This window comes from Mustela erminea, chromosome 1 (assembly GCF_009829155.1).
Source record: "Mustela erminea isolate mMusErm1 chromosome 1, mMusErm1.Pri, whole genome shotgun sequence".
Taxonomy (NCBI): domain Eukaryota; kingdom Metazoa; phylum Chordata; class Mammalia; order Carnivora; family Mustelidae; genus Mustela; species Mustela erminea.
Genome location: NC_045614.1, coordinates 214402111 through 214415600, shown reverse-complemented (window position 1 = coordinate 214415600; position 13490 = coordinate 214402111). Strand labels below are relative to the sequence as shown.

Sequence of the window (13490 nt, the reverse complement as noted above, 5' to 3'; positions counted from 1 at the left end):
GAAATGGCCCGGGCGGGGGTGGGGGGCTGGCGGCTGGCGGGAGGTGGGGGCGACCCTGCGCCCCGGTTTGCGGTGGGATGGGTCCCCAGGTGCTGCTGCCTTTGGTGAGTGCCGGGGGGCGCGCGTGCGCGCGGGCGGGGCTCCAGCCACTCAGCGAGCTGCTCTCATCCTTCTGTTTTCGTACCCGACTTGTAACTCGACCTCTGATTGGTCTTCTCTCTTTTGCCCCGCCCAGCTCCTCTAACCACTTGTTCCCTAGGAATAGAATCGTTGGTTTCTGAAAGGTGGAGAAATGTTCCTCTCTTTAGGGTTTTTCTTTCCCCTCTGCAGCGTCATAAAAGTCCTGCTGCTGTGACAGTATGCCACTCCTCCAGTACTTTTGCCTCTCTAAACTGTACAGTACTTGTTGAGTGCCTTAGAAAACGTACTTTGATGAATTTTTGTGTTGACCTTGCTGTACGAGGCTTAGCGCTGGCCCCAGCTCTGCCGCTTCTCCTTTAGGGGCACCGTTAGCGTAGAGTACACTTTGCATCGCCCCTTGTCCACTCTGGAGTTGCTCTCACAGTTCTAGAATTGGGTCTTGTGCACCGGATTGCCCTATGACATAAAACATTCTTTAGGAAAATATTTTTGCCAACTCGTGTGTTAGGAGAAAGGATTCTTGAGTCGCCAGGCTGTATCCGCATCTCGTATGAGCAAAACAACCTCTACGTGATCTTTTATCGCAGTTCTAATACCTGTAATAGGATTTGGTAGTAGAATATGATCACTGTTCTTGGATTAAACAAAAGGACAAAAAATAAGGGGATTTTTCATCTGTATATGAACGGTTAAGTATTATTGAGAAAGTCTGGAGAAAGGATTCTGTTTCAGTCATCAATTTTAATATTTATTGATGTAGTGGTTTTTTGAAGGAAACACTTAAAAGTGAATAGTATTTGCAAGAAAGTGAGTTCTAAAAATTCTGCATCGTAGCAGAATTGAATTTGTTATTTTGAATACTTAAGTCTAGGAAACGTTTTGAAGAACTATTTGTTGTACACTTTCTGGTGCATTATTGACAGTGCAGTTGTACTGTGGAGGAGATAATTATGCAAATTTTGAACTACCATAACTACTGGAAAACTTTTAAAATACTACATTTTTGTAATATTTTTGTAATTAAGCAATTCTGTTAGAATTGCTTAAAATCCTACTTAAAATTCTGCATAAAGTTACCCCAAATCTGCAATACATTGCTGTGGTGTGGCTGTGAGCCAGGTGGTCTCATCATCTGCCTTGTTGAGTATGGTGTGTATCTTTGTCCTTTGCCTTCCCCCGCCTCTACCCTCTCCTAGAACTAAGTGACGGAAGATGAGCTTCTTGAATACAGGAGAGTTATTCTTTTGTCTGAGTATGAGTAGCTTCTAGTTCTCCAAACTAACTCCACTTTTTTTTTTTTTTTTTTAAAGATTTTATTTATTTATTTGACAGAGATCACAAGCAGGCAGAGAGGCAGGCAGAGAGAGAGGAGGGAGGAAGCAGGCTCCCTGCCGAGCAGAGAGCCCGATGCGGGACTCGATCCCAGGACCCTGAGATCATGACCTGAGCCAAAGGCAGCGGCTTAACCCACTGAGCCACCCAGGCGCCCCTTAACTCCACTTTTTTAAAAAATTAAGCAGTATTGGGCGCCTGGGTGGCTCAGTGGGTTAAGCCGCTGCCTTTGGCTCAGGTCATGATCTCAGGGTCCTGGGATCAAGTCCCACATCAGGCTCTTTGCTCGGCAGGGAGCCTGCCTGCTTCCTCCTCTCTCTCTCTGCCTACTTGTGATCTCTCTCTGTCAAATAAATAAATAAAATCTTTAAAAAAAAATTAAGCAGTATTTCAGATATACACAAATAATAACGTAATGAATCCTGTTGCCAATTTGTTACCGTTATTTTGGCTGCTGTTTGAAATACCACTTTTTTTTTTTAATAAATACCAGTGGAAATCTTCAAACATAGAAGAAGAGTAAGGAACCATCCACTAGGTACTCCTTATCAGCCTGAGTGATTAGCAAAGAATGTTGCATCTGTTAGCTCCCTCCCTTAGGTTGTATTGTCTGTTTGTTTGTTTTTCAAGATTTTATTTATTTATTTGACAGACAGAGATCCCAAGTAGGCAGTGAGGCAGGCAGGGGGTTGGGGGGGAAGCAGGATTCCTGCTGAGCAGAGAGCCCGATGCGATGCGGGACTCGATCCCAGGACCCTGGGATCATGACCTGAGCAGAAGGCAGAGGCTTTAACCCACTGAGCCGCCCAGGCACCCCAGGCTGTATTGTTTTAAAGCAAATTCCAGACATTCCTTTATTTTACTGGTTATTATGCTGAAGTATTTTAAAGTAAATCTAGATACTATATTTCTTCTCTCAGTTCTTCCAAGTGTATCTCGTAAAAACTGACGGCTGTTTCTTAAACCACCACAGTGGCAGTGTCACACTTAAAAACCAAAGAATAATATTAATCTTTGGTGATACATATGTAGGTTTATTTATATATCTAGGCTAAATTTGTTTCTCCTCTTGTTGCTTGGATTTCTTTTTATATTTAGTTTAAACTGGGTTTCAGGCAAGGTCCATGTGTTGTACTGAAATTATTTCCCATCTCTTTTTTTTTTTTTAAATATTTTATTTATTTATTTGACAGAGAGATCACAAGTAAGCAGAGAGGCAGGCAGACGGGGGAAGCAGGCTCTCCGTCGAGCAGAGAGCCCGTTGCGGGGCTCTATCCCAGGACCCAGAAAACATGACTTGAGCTGAAGGCAGAGGCCCAACCCACTGAGCCACCCAGGCGCCCCACCATCTCTTTATCTTTAATAATTTTTTCTCCTGTACCATTGATTTTCTGAAGACACTTGAGTTGGTCAGTCTGTAAAATGTTTCACTTTTGGGTTTTGCTTGATAGTTCCCTTGTGGTGTTTGTTTCCTTGTGTTGTTAAATTTATTCCCTTTTTTTTCAGTAGTCCTTATTTTTGGATCAGAGCCATCTGGGGAGCTTTTTAAAATCTGGATACTCAGGCCATGTCTCACACCAGTTAAATCAGAATTTTTCTGTTGGGAGGGGACATTGCTAGTTTTTGAAACCTTAGATGATTCCAGTGTCACTGCTTACAGAGTTACAGTTTATCCTAGACTTGGACCGTGTTGTCACTCCCAACATGTATTTTGGAAGCAAGAGTATTTTTGATATTTCTTGAAAGAATTGAGACTACTTTTCTGCATTAGAGTTGGGCCTGTGAATTTGTAAAATGTAATTGGGGTGTTGATAATTTATAGGTGGTGAACATGAAAGAGGAAGAAGGAAATGGAACTGTAGAATGGGGCACAGGAGTGAGGAAGGACCTAATTTGTAAAGGAGGAACATGTTTAAATACGGCAAATGGGTTTGGATAGACTTAGTAATTGAGTAACACGCCTTTGCAGGCCACTGTCTTCCTTAACCAATAAATGAAATAAAAAAATCCTTACATTAGAGCCTATTGTTAGAGAATTTATTGTCATTATGCCTTTTCTTTAAATGTTTAGTAGGCCTTTAAAGAAAAGACTTAAAGCTATTATATAGAAATACCAATTTTTTTAGAGTTGTAAGTAGTCATTTTTCTTAAATCTTTATATCGTTACAAGTTTTATAGATTTGGTAGTATTTCTAGAAACAAGTATATTTTATTTTTTATTGACTTAATTTGCGATAAGAATTTGATCTTAAGGTATTTAACATCACTTGTCTTAATTAAATTTCCTTCAGTATTTCATACTCTACTACAAATATATGATTATTTCAGCCACCACAAGATTGCAAACTTCGTCATATCTAAGTGTAATATTTCTAAAAGTTAACATTTTTTTTTAAAAGATTTTATTTATTTATTTGACAGTGAGAGACACAGTGAGAGCCGTGCAGGGAGCCTGATGTGGGGCTCAGATCCCAGGACCCTGGGATCATGACCTGAGCCAAAGGCAGACACTTAATGGCTGAGCCACCCAGGCGCCCCTAAAAGTTAACACTTGTAAATATATTTTGAATTCATCATAATATCATAATTTTTAATACCAAGTATTAAAAATTATCATCATAATTTTTAATACCAAGTATTAAAAATTATCATAATTTTTAATACCAAGTATTAAAAATAGTTTAGTCATTACAAAACCTCTTACTATATCAGAATAATTTGCACAAATGTATCAATGCACTTTTCTATTTCTTGTGTCTTATTTGTCCATCTCCCTCAGTTATGAATTAACTGCCCAAACCAAGGGGGAGAGCAGTATTACTGTTGTGAGCTCCCTACTATATTAAGGAATCCAGAATTTAGGTGCACTGTTTGACTTTACTTGAGTGTTCAGTTGAACTTTTTTTGTAGCAAGGCTACTTTACCCATTTCAAGCAAAAACAACTTTGTATTGGATAATTGTATTGCAACTGACTCCACTGTTTAAATTGTAGGATACTGACACAGCTAATCTCTTTCTGTCTGAATTCTGCATTTCCCTTGTTGTTGACTACAGAGATCTATTGTTCTATAGGCATTTCATTGATAATTTGGGACCCCTTAATGATCATGGCAGTATGATGACAAGTTACAGTCCAGCAATATAGTGGTATAGAAATTAGAAACTTGGATTTTTGTGCCAGGTAGCTGGGCTGTAATCGTGACTCGTGCTGCTTTCTAGATGTTCTAATCTCTACCTGAGTTTCTTTCTTCCTTTCTTTTTTTTAAAAAATTTGTTTATTTGTTTGACAGAGACAGCGGGAGAGGGAACACAAGCTGGGGGAGTGGGAGAGAGAGCTGCAGGCCTGCCAAGCAGGGAGCCCAATGTGGGGCTCGATCCCAGGACCCTGGGATCCTGACCCGAGCCAAAGGCAGACGCTTAATGCCTCAGCCACCCAGGCGCCTCATCTACCTGAGTTTTTTGATCTTTGTAACAAAGATAACAGTAATTTATTTTTTCAGATTTTATTTATTTATTTCTTCGGTAGAGATACAGAACCTGAGCAGGGGGAGAGGGAGAAGCAGACTCCCCAGTGACCCGGGAGCCCAACGCTGGGCTTGATCCCAGGACCAGGAGATCATGACCTGATCTGAAGGCAGATGTTTAACCAACTGGGCCACCTGGGCACCCCAGAGATAATAGTAATTTTATCAAAGCGTTGTTGTAAACATGGGGAAAAAAATGGCTTACAACGCCGGCACACAGTAATGATCAGCACTAACAAGTAGCAACATTGGCAGGATGAAAAGTCCTCATTGGGTAGACTTCCCCTTTGCTTCATTTATATTTGTAGGGTCTAAATGAGGTAACAAAATACGGTCTCTGTTGGCTCTTAGGTCTGAATGAATGATACCTGGTATTTACCCATTAATGGATGAACACGTTGTGGGATGGGGAACTCTGGTGGTACCCTCTGCCTGGGTGCTGAATAATGATAGTGGTATTGTTACCTATGAGTCACTTAGCCTTGACGGTGCTATTTTATTTACGTAAGCTCCCCCATGAAGCGTAGGGCTTGAATTCAGTTTGCTGACATCAAGAGCATGCTCTACCGAGAGCTTGCCAGGCACCCCCGCTGTACTGCTTCGAAAGACGATAGTTATTAATTACTTTGTTTTCAGAGGCTCTCCTAATCGTGACAGTTATTTGCATGGGACAAAAGTCATGTGAATTTTTTTCCTTTCACATTGTCTAATTCTTTGCAGATTTTTGCCATTTGGCAAATTAACTTTTCAGTTTTAGGTTCATAGCAAAGTTGAGCAGATGATAGAGATTTCCCATCTCCCTTTGTCCCCTTTTAGTGCACAGCCTGTTTCATTTTCCGCATCCTCCAGAATGGTACATCCGCTGCGGTGGATAACCTGTACTGACCCACCATAAGCACCCAAGTCCATAGTTCACATTCGAGTTCTCTTACACTTACAGTGTGCACTCTTGGTGTTGTGTGTTTTGCGGGTTTAGACAAATGACATACCCACTAATGCAGTATCATATAGACACTGCCCTAAAACGCCTGTGCTCTGCCTGGTTGTCCTTCCCTCCCTCCTAGCCACTGTTCTTTTTACTGTTTCCATAATTTTGCCTTTTCCAGAATTTGACCTTTTTTTTTTTTTAAAAATTAGGAAATGTTCTCTCATAACTTCTCACCTCAAAGTCTGGCTTGGCCTTAGTACAGCCAACCCTGTTTTCTCTCTGTTACTGATGGCATAGTGCATTTTTTCTGTCCTTTTACTTGTAGTAAAGTAAATATTTTTCCATGTTCTCATTTTCTAAGTATGTCTCCTTTAAACAGCATATAGTTTTATTATTTGGTCTCCTACTTGGAGTCTTTAAGTAATATAAATACTTAAAATTGTGTTAAGTCTACCAGGTATCTTTAATATATGTTCCTATCTCTTTATTTTTCTTCTATTTTGGATTAATTTTTATACTGTTCTTTCTTTTTAGGTATTATATCCTTTTGTTACTATTTTAGTGGTTGCCTTGGATGTTACAGTAATTGTTGACCATTTATGTTAGTTACTTTACCACATCCCAAATAAATGAAATTAAAACTTAATTCTTACCCTCCTGTCCTTTGGGCTATTATTACATTTTACTTCTACATATGTTATAAATCTTTCCAGATGTTACTGCTGTTGTTTTAAAGTGAGTACTTGGGGTGCCTGGGTCGCTCAGTTGTTAAATGTCTGCCTTTGGCTCAGGTTAGAGTCCCAGGGTCCTGGGATCGAGCCCCACATTGGTCTCTCTCCTTGGCGGGAGGCCTGCTTCTCCCAATCCCCCTGCTTATGTTCCTTGTCTCACTGTGTCTCTCTCTGTCAAATAAATAAAATCTTAAAAAAGAAAATAAAGTGAATACTCATTTGTTTACCCACTGTCTACCTTTTTTGGGTATTTTTAGTTCCTTCCTATCTTCCCATGTATCTTATCTGTGATTATTTTTCTTCAGTCTGGACAACTTCGTTATTTCTTTTAATGAGGTTTTGTTGGCAATGGCTTTGGTTTTCCTTTTTCTTGTTTATTTTATTTTGTTTTATTTTTGGTTTGAAACATTTTTGTTTTGTCTTTGTTTTTAGAAGTCGTTTTAAAGGTGAAATTCCGGTTCATGCTTTTCTCTTTTTTTCCCCTTCCCTTTCAGTATATTAATATTGAAAAATTGGCAGTCTTACTGTTTTCTCCTTTCAAGATGATGCTTTTTTTCTGACGGCTTAAGATTTTCATTTTGTTTTTGATATTCAGCAGTTTTACCGTGATGTGTTATAGTTGTTACCTATTCCTTTATGACAGGTTACCCCAAAACTTAGTGGTTCAAACAATGCAGGTTTATTATTATTCCAGAGTTTCTGTAAACTAGAAGTTCAGGAGCAGCCGAGCTGATAGCAAGGTTGCAGTCTAGGTGTTGGCCAGGTCTGCAGCAGAAGACTTGACTTAGAAGGGTCTGTTTGCAGTGTTTCCCGGTTTTGGGCTAGATTTAGTTCTCAGGTTGTGGGATGGAGGAGTCTCGATTCTAGTTGTCTGTTGGCTGCCCTAAGTTCCTTGCCACTTGTCTATCCAACAACGCAGCTGGCATCATCAAGAGCTGAAAGCTGAGTAGGGAATAATAGTCTGCTAGCAAGACAGAAATCACAGTCTTTTGTAATCTAATAATGGACATGGTATCCCCTCAGTGTTGAGTGTTTTCTGTTGGTTAGAAGTAACTTACTCAAGGGGAAGGGATTTGGGATTTCACCAGGTTGTCAATAACCAGTATTTGGGGATCATTGGAGGCCACATCAGAAGTTGCCTACTACACGCACCTAAATGAATAGATTTCTTTGTATTTATTCTGCTTGAGGTTGTTCAAGCCTCTTGAATCTATTGTCTAATGTGTAATTAAAATCCTAAATGGAAAGAATGGAAGAATGGGACAGAAATATTTTGAAGAGATAATGGCTGAGCATTTTCAACCTCTGGGCTTTCTCTGGGTCCACTGTTGACTACTGCCTCTCTTGATCATGGGTCCATTTGGCTTTGTGTATCCCATCATCTTTTGAAGTATGCTGGGCCATTTTGTATTAAAGAGTAGTGGCTGAGGTAATACAGTTAGCCCCAGTAAAGGATGCACCCTTTTTCTCTCACGTTCTTAATGTGAGGAGCTGGGTGCATCTAATTTGTGTCCTGTTCTGTTTTTTTGGGTTCTGCTGAACCGTAGTTGGTTCGCTTCAGCCCTAGCTTCACGTAGCTTAAGGACTGGATCAGGACTTTACCTTCCAGCAGAGTTTGGGGTTTGGGCCCCGGTGAGATTCCTTAGTGAGCGAGTGAGCCCTCTAGCTCTTTTTTTAAGTAGGCTTTGCATTCAGCACGGAGCTCAGCACAGGGTGGGAACACCCCGAAGCCTATATTTTGTAGCCCGGCTGCCAGCTTCCCCAAACCTTGAAAGAGCTTGCTCTGTTTTCTAGCCCAGTTGCCAGCTTTTTGGTTGCCAAGATCTCTTTGCTCTCCAGTTGGGCCTTTGGCTTTCTTACTCTGTTTTCCTACCCGAGCCTTCAGAGGGCCTCTGGAGTGCCCTTGTAGTGGACTGCGTCTTCCCCAGCTGCTCTGCATCCCGTTTTGGGGCCTGTGCAGTTGGTGAAGGCTCGTGGGGAGAATTGGGGTGGTGTCGACACTCCCTGACTTAGGGCCATCAGCATTCTCATCAGGCAACAGACATGCCAGCCCATAGGTGACTGTGAAGTTTAAAAGGTTGGCAGGTTTTTCCTTGTTCTCATCTGTGGTCAGTTTTTCCTGCCTCCCTGCAGCTGTGAATCTTTCTGGTCACAGAAGGGCTCACCAGTTTCTGGGGTGTAGTTGATGTCAACTTGTTTTCTCAGCTCTGTGATGGGTAAAAATTATTTTCAAGCTAGACCAACCTGTTCTCATTGTTAAAGTGAGAGTGCTAGTCTCATGTACTCTCTCCTTTTAATAGTTGAAATAAATGACTACTTTCAACTTAACAGAATTATGTGGGACATGTAACTGTCTGCAGTCCTCTGTGGGTACACTTGTACTTCCTGGCACATAGTCGGCTCTCTGTTCATTGGAAGAATTAATGTGGGTGGCTTAATGCTTAGTATGTTTTCCTGTTGAGAACCAGTCATCACCAGTTTGGTTATTAAGTGATTTTTTTCTATGATCTTTGATTTCTTAAAATCTCTCTGAGTCGTGTGCTTCATTTGTAGGTCAGAGCAGCGTTCAGCACAGGAATGGCTGTGAGAGACATGAAAGTTGTACATCCCCCCTCCCCTTTTTTAAAGTTCCTTAGGCCATTTCATTAGGAAGGTACGAAGTAGAATCTTTCAGTGATATTGACACTCTTTCCTTTGTTATGTAGTATGTGAAAGTGACATTTTGAACACAAAACTTTTGTGTTACAGTTAGGTAATAACCATAGCACAGGATGAATTCTGAGTGCAGTATTCAGGATTTGGCGGAGACTTTGCTTGTTACTGTGATGGGGTAGGTGAACGAGATTTGGATGGGAGGATCTTAACTACATAGAAGAAATTCTCTGTGTTGATTTTAATCAGTCTGCATGTATTTGGCTTTAAAAACTTCTAGGGGCCACTTTGGCTCTAAACCTCTTCAGACATTCCTTGATTATGTTGTTACTTGGCATTTTTATTTGAATGCAGTAGAGCCGATTGCAGGGACCCAGAGACGCTGGAGAATTCTGAACTAGACAGCCAGGGTTCTTATTTTTAGCTTTGCCATTTCTTAGATCTTTGCTTCTGGGCAAGTTATTTAATGCCCGTGCCTACGTTTTCTCATCTGTAAAATGCAGATGAGTAGTTTGGGGATATAGGAAGTTAGTCTGTGTGTGTGAAGTACTTAGAACAGTGTCAGGTAGAAATCATCATGTACATGTTAGCTATTATCATTAAGGTAGTGAAGAATTAAATTAGTCTTAGATGTGTACCTTGTACATTGTAAGTGTGCAGCTTTTTTTTTTTTAAGATTTTATTTATTTATTTGACAGAGAGACATAGCAGAGCAAGAGAGGGAACACAAGCAGGGGGAGTGGGAGAGGGAGAAGCAGGCTTCCCGCCGAGAAAGGAGCCCCAATTCGGGGCTTGGTCCCAGGACCCTGGGATCATGACCTGAGCCCCGCCGCTTAATGGCTGAGCCACCCACACGCCTCCCCCCCCCCCACCCCTGTAAGTGTGCAGTATTACCTATTTTTGTGAATGTGGAATCTGAAGTTCTAGAAAGTACCTTGTCCAGGGTCCCATAACTAGTTAGGTGGAGCTAGCTTGCACTTTTAACCACATTGCCTGAGGGTCAGGAAGAGTCTACTACCCCCTTACTCAAGTACCTGCTAGTTAAACTACCATTTGTATGTTTCAGGCTGGATTCCACATTGAGAAACTTGTTGGAAAAAGACCTTGTGGTTGAGCCCCAATATAAAGCCTACATTTTGCCGATATTAAATTTTGCCCATATTTACATGTAAAATGTTTGAGGATCTTGGTGTTGGTAGTGGTCTTTATTGGGGCGGGGGTATCTGAAAATCGATGTAATTTGTTTATTAGTCTTTTCTATGTAATCTGACCAAAAGTGTCCTAATACTAAATAAAAATAGCTTTTTATTGTAGGATATTTAGAAAATGCAAAAAGCAAAGAAAAAATAGAAAAATCATGAAAATGATAGGTGATCATTTTTCTTCATGCATATACTCTAACAAAAATAGGGTCTGTCTTTCTTTTTTTTTTTTTTTTTGAGAGCACATGAGGGCAAGAGGTGGGGTGGGGCAGAAGGAGAGGGAGAAGCAGGCTCCTTGCTCACTGAGCAGGGAGCCGGGCCCTACGGGGCATAGGGGATGCTCTATCCTGGGACCTGGCATCTTGACCTGAGCTGCGGGCAGATGCTTTACCTACTCAACCATCCCGGCGCCCCCCAGAATAGGATCTTTAAAAAGATAATATTTTGAGAATTCCTTTCCATTTCTCTAGATAATTTTATCTGACCTTTTGTTTGTTGGGCATTTGGTTGTTTTCTAGGTTTTTTTCTGTTAGTGATTCTATGCATACCAAAGTAAGATCTGTGCGTTTATTTACATCTTTTATAATTGTCACTTGTCATAAATCTTTAGAAACTTAACCGTTGAGTAAAATTTTTTTTTTTTTTAAGTTTGTTTATTTATATGTAAACATGAGCTCTACACGACCACGGTGGGGCACGAACTCATGGCTGGGAGACCTAGAGTCCCAAGCTCTTCTGACTGAGCCAGCCAGGTGTCCCTCAGTAGTTAATGTTTGAGTCATTTTTTGCCAAGTACTACTCAAAGGTTGAGGTTCACTGTATAATTTCATTTACTTTTAGCAATCCTGTTACCTTGTCTGTATTGTGAATTCTTGTTTGAGGTGAAGCTGGAAGGGATAAGTCACTTCAGTGAGGTAGTGTTTGTAAGGGGTGGACCCAGCAGCGAGCCCACTTTGTGTGATAGTCATTCAGGAATGTGGGATGCATTTATTCAGTAAAGGAAAGCCTGTTGTATTCAAGATTCCAGGGAGACCAGTGTGGATGAGGCGGACAAAGCTCCTGGTTTCCTGGGGCTTTACACTCTAGGGGGAACTAGAAGTAGCAGGCAAGTTACTGTAATACAAATTCACGTAGGTGAAAAGGATTGGGAAGGGTGGTGGGGAGGGACAGCTTTTGTCCTTGGGGTGACCTGTGGCTTGAAGGATGAACAAGGAAGTGAAGCCGTGAGAGGATCAAAGGAAGGAGCGGGGGCCGCCAGTCTTACAGCCTGCATAGCTCTTCTTCGCCACGTCTGCTGCGGGAATGAAGACCATTGTCAGCAGTCAGACTGTTGACACTCTAGTTGACACAGTGTTACTATGAAGGGCCCCAGGGGAACCCTGAGAAAAGAGTTCGGTCACATCAATATAGAACTCAGTCTCCTTGGAAGAAGAAAAGGCTCCGAGTTGACTGGTGGGAAGGAGAGCAGAGCTGTCCACTGTCCTTGCTGTCTGTGGTTCTGCACACGAGGTGATCAAGGGCATTATTACACTGTGCTTCCTTTACAAGATGACGTCTGTGTATGCTCCCTTCCCTGGCAGCGTTGTTATTCAGAAGAACAGTTCTCTGGTGGAAATCTGAAGTTTCTTGAGTGAAAAATACACCCATCTGTGGGTTTGGATATGGCCAGGTATTGCTTGTTCTGTATTTCAAGCCAGGGAAGAGGAGTTAATTCTTGAAGGAAAGGACATTGACCTTGTATCAAACTCAGTTGCTTTGATTCAGCAAGTGATTGAGCAAGCCACAGCCTGTAAAAACAAGGATATCAGAGCATTTTCTGCTGGTATCTGTGTTTCTGAAAAAGGAACAGTTGAGCAGGCTGATGAGTAAGATTTAAGTTGTCTAGCTACAGAAACAGAAGATACCAGATGATTTTTCAGCCTTATTTATGATATTTTAAAGATGTAAAGATGTAATAAAAGTGCTAATATGGGGCTTTTTCTTAAATCAGTAATCCTTCCTAGTTGGCAATTAAGCCATCGTAGAAGTAAAAAAAACAAGACAAAATTCTTCATAAGGATAGTGACCCAGCAGTTAACATGCTTAAGACTTTTTTTTAAGGAAGTTTGTTCTGCAGCTGTTGATAATTTATCTTTTCTGAAATGCCTTTTTATATCTTACCTGCTTTCCTACTTCTGTCTTACCATTTTGTAAGAATTCTTCATCTCTCTAGGTTCCTTTAGTCAGCCATGTATTGTAGGTCCCTTTCCCAGCTTGCAGGCTGCTTTTACTTTTGTTGGGAGCCTTATTTGGAGCCTTTTTTTTTTTTTTTTTTTTTAAAAAAAACAGAGGTTTAAGAGTTTGATAACCATGTTAATCTTTATTTTGTGTTTAGGGTTGTCCTTAAAGCATTTCTGCACCCAAAGATTAATATTATAAAAGGTGGTATTATGTATCTATTCATTGTTATTTTTTCTAGTCCATTTGTAATTCCTTTGTAATGTCTTCATGTTCGTTTGGTTTGAACATATGGTTGGTGTGAGGTATGAATCCAGCTTTTTCCAAACTGTCAGTTTGCATGTACCATTTGAGTCTTCTGTCCTTTCTCTACAGGGACTGTGGTCATCATCATGTACTATATTCTTGCTGACTTTTTTTTTAGGTTTTTTGTATTTGTTTGACAGAGAGAGATCACACGCACAGCGTGCGCACATGCGGGGGAGCAGTAGCAGAGGGAGAGGGAGCATGGAGCCTGATGTGGGGCTCAGTCCCAGGATCCTGGGATCATGTCCTGAGCCGAAGGCGGACTCTTAACAGTGTAAACCACCCAAGTGCCCTTTGCTGATTTTCTTCTAGACTTTCTTCTCCATTCTTGTAACATTGTATACTATGTTAGTGATCAGATTTATGATACATTTCTTATTAAAATGGTTTATCAAATTCCTTTTGCTCAGGATTTTAGCTCAAAAAGAAGATGATCCTTAAATACACAGTGTTCTG

The 13490-nt window shown here is 40.9% G+C and overlaps 1 protein-coding gene and 1 pseudogene across 3 annotated transcripts in view; both read left to right on the top strand.

The window, feature by feature from the left end:
• BRWD1 (bromodomain and WD repeat domain containing 1) overlaps positions 1 to 13490 on the top strand; it is a 109278-nt gene that overhangs the window by 936 nt on the left and 94852 nt on the right. The gene's annotated exons all lie outside the window — the stretch shown is intronic.
• On the top strand, positions 10790 to 12822 carry LOC116597435 (annotated as a pseudogene).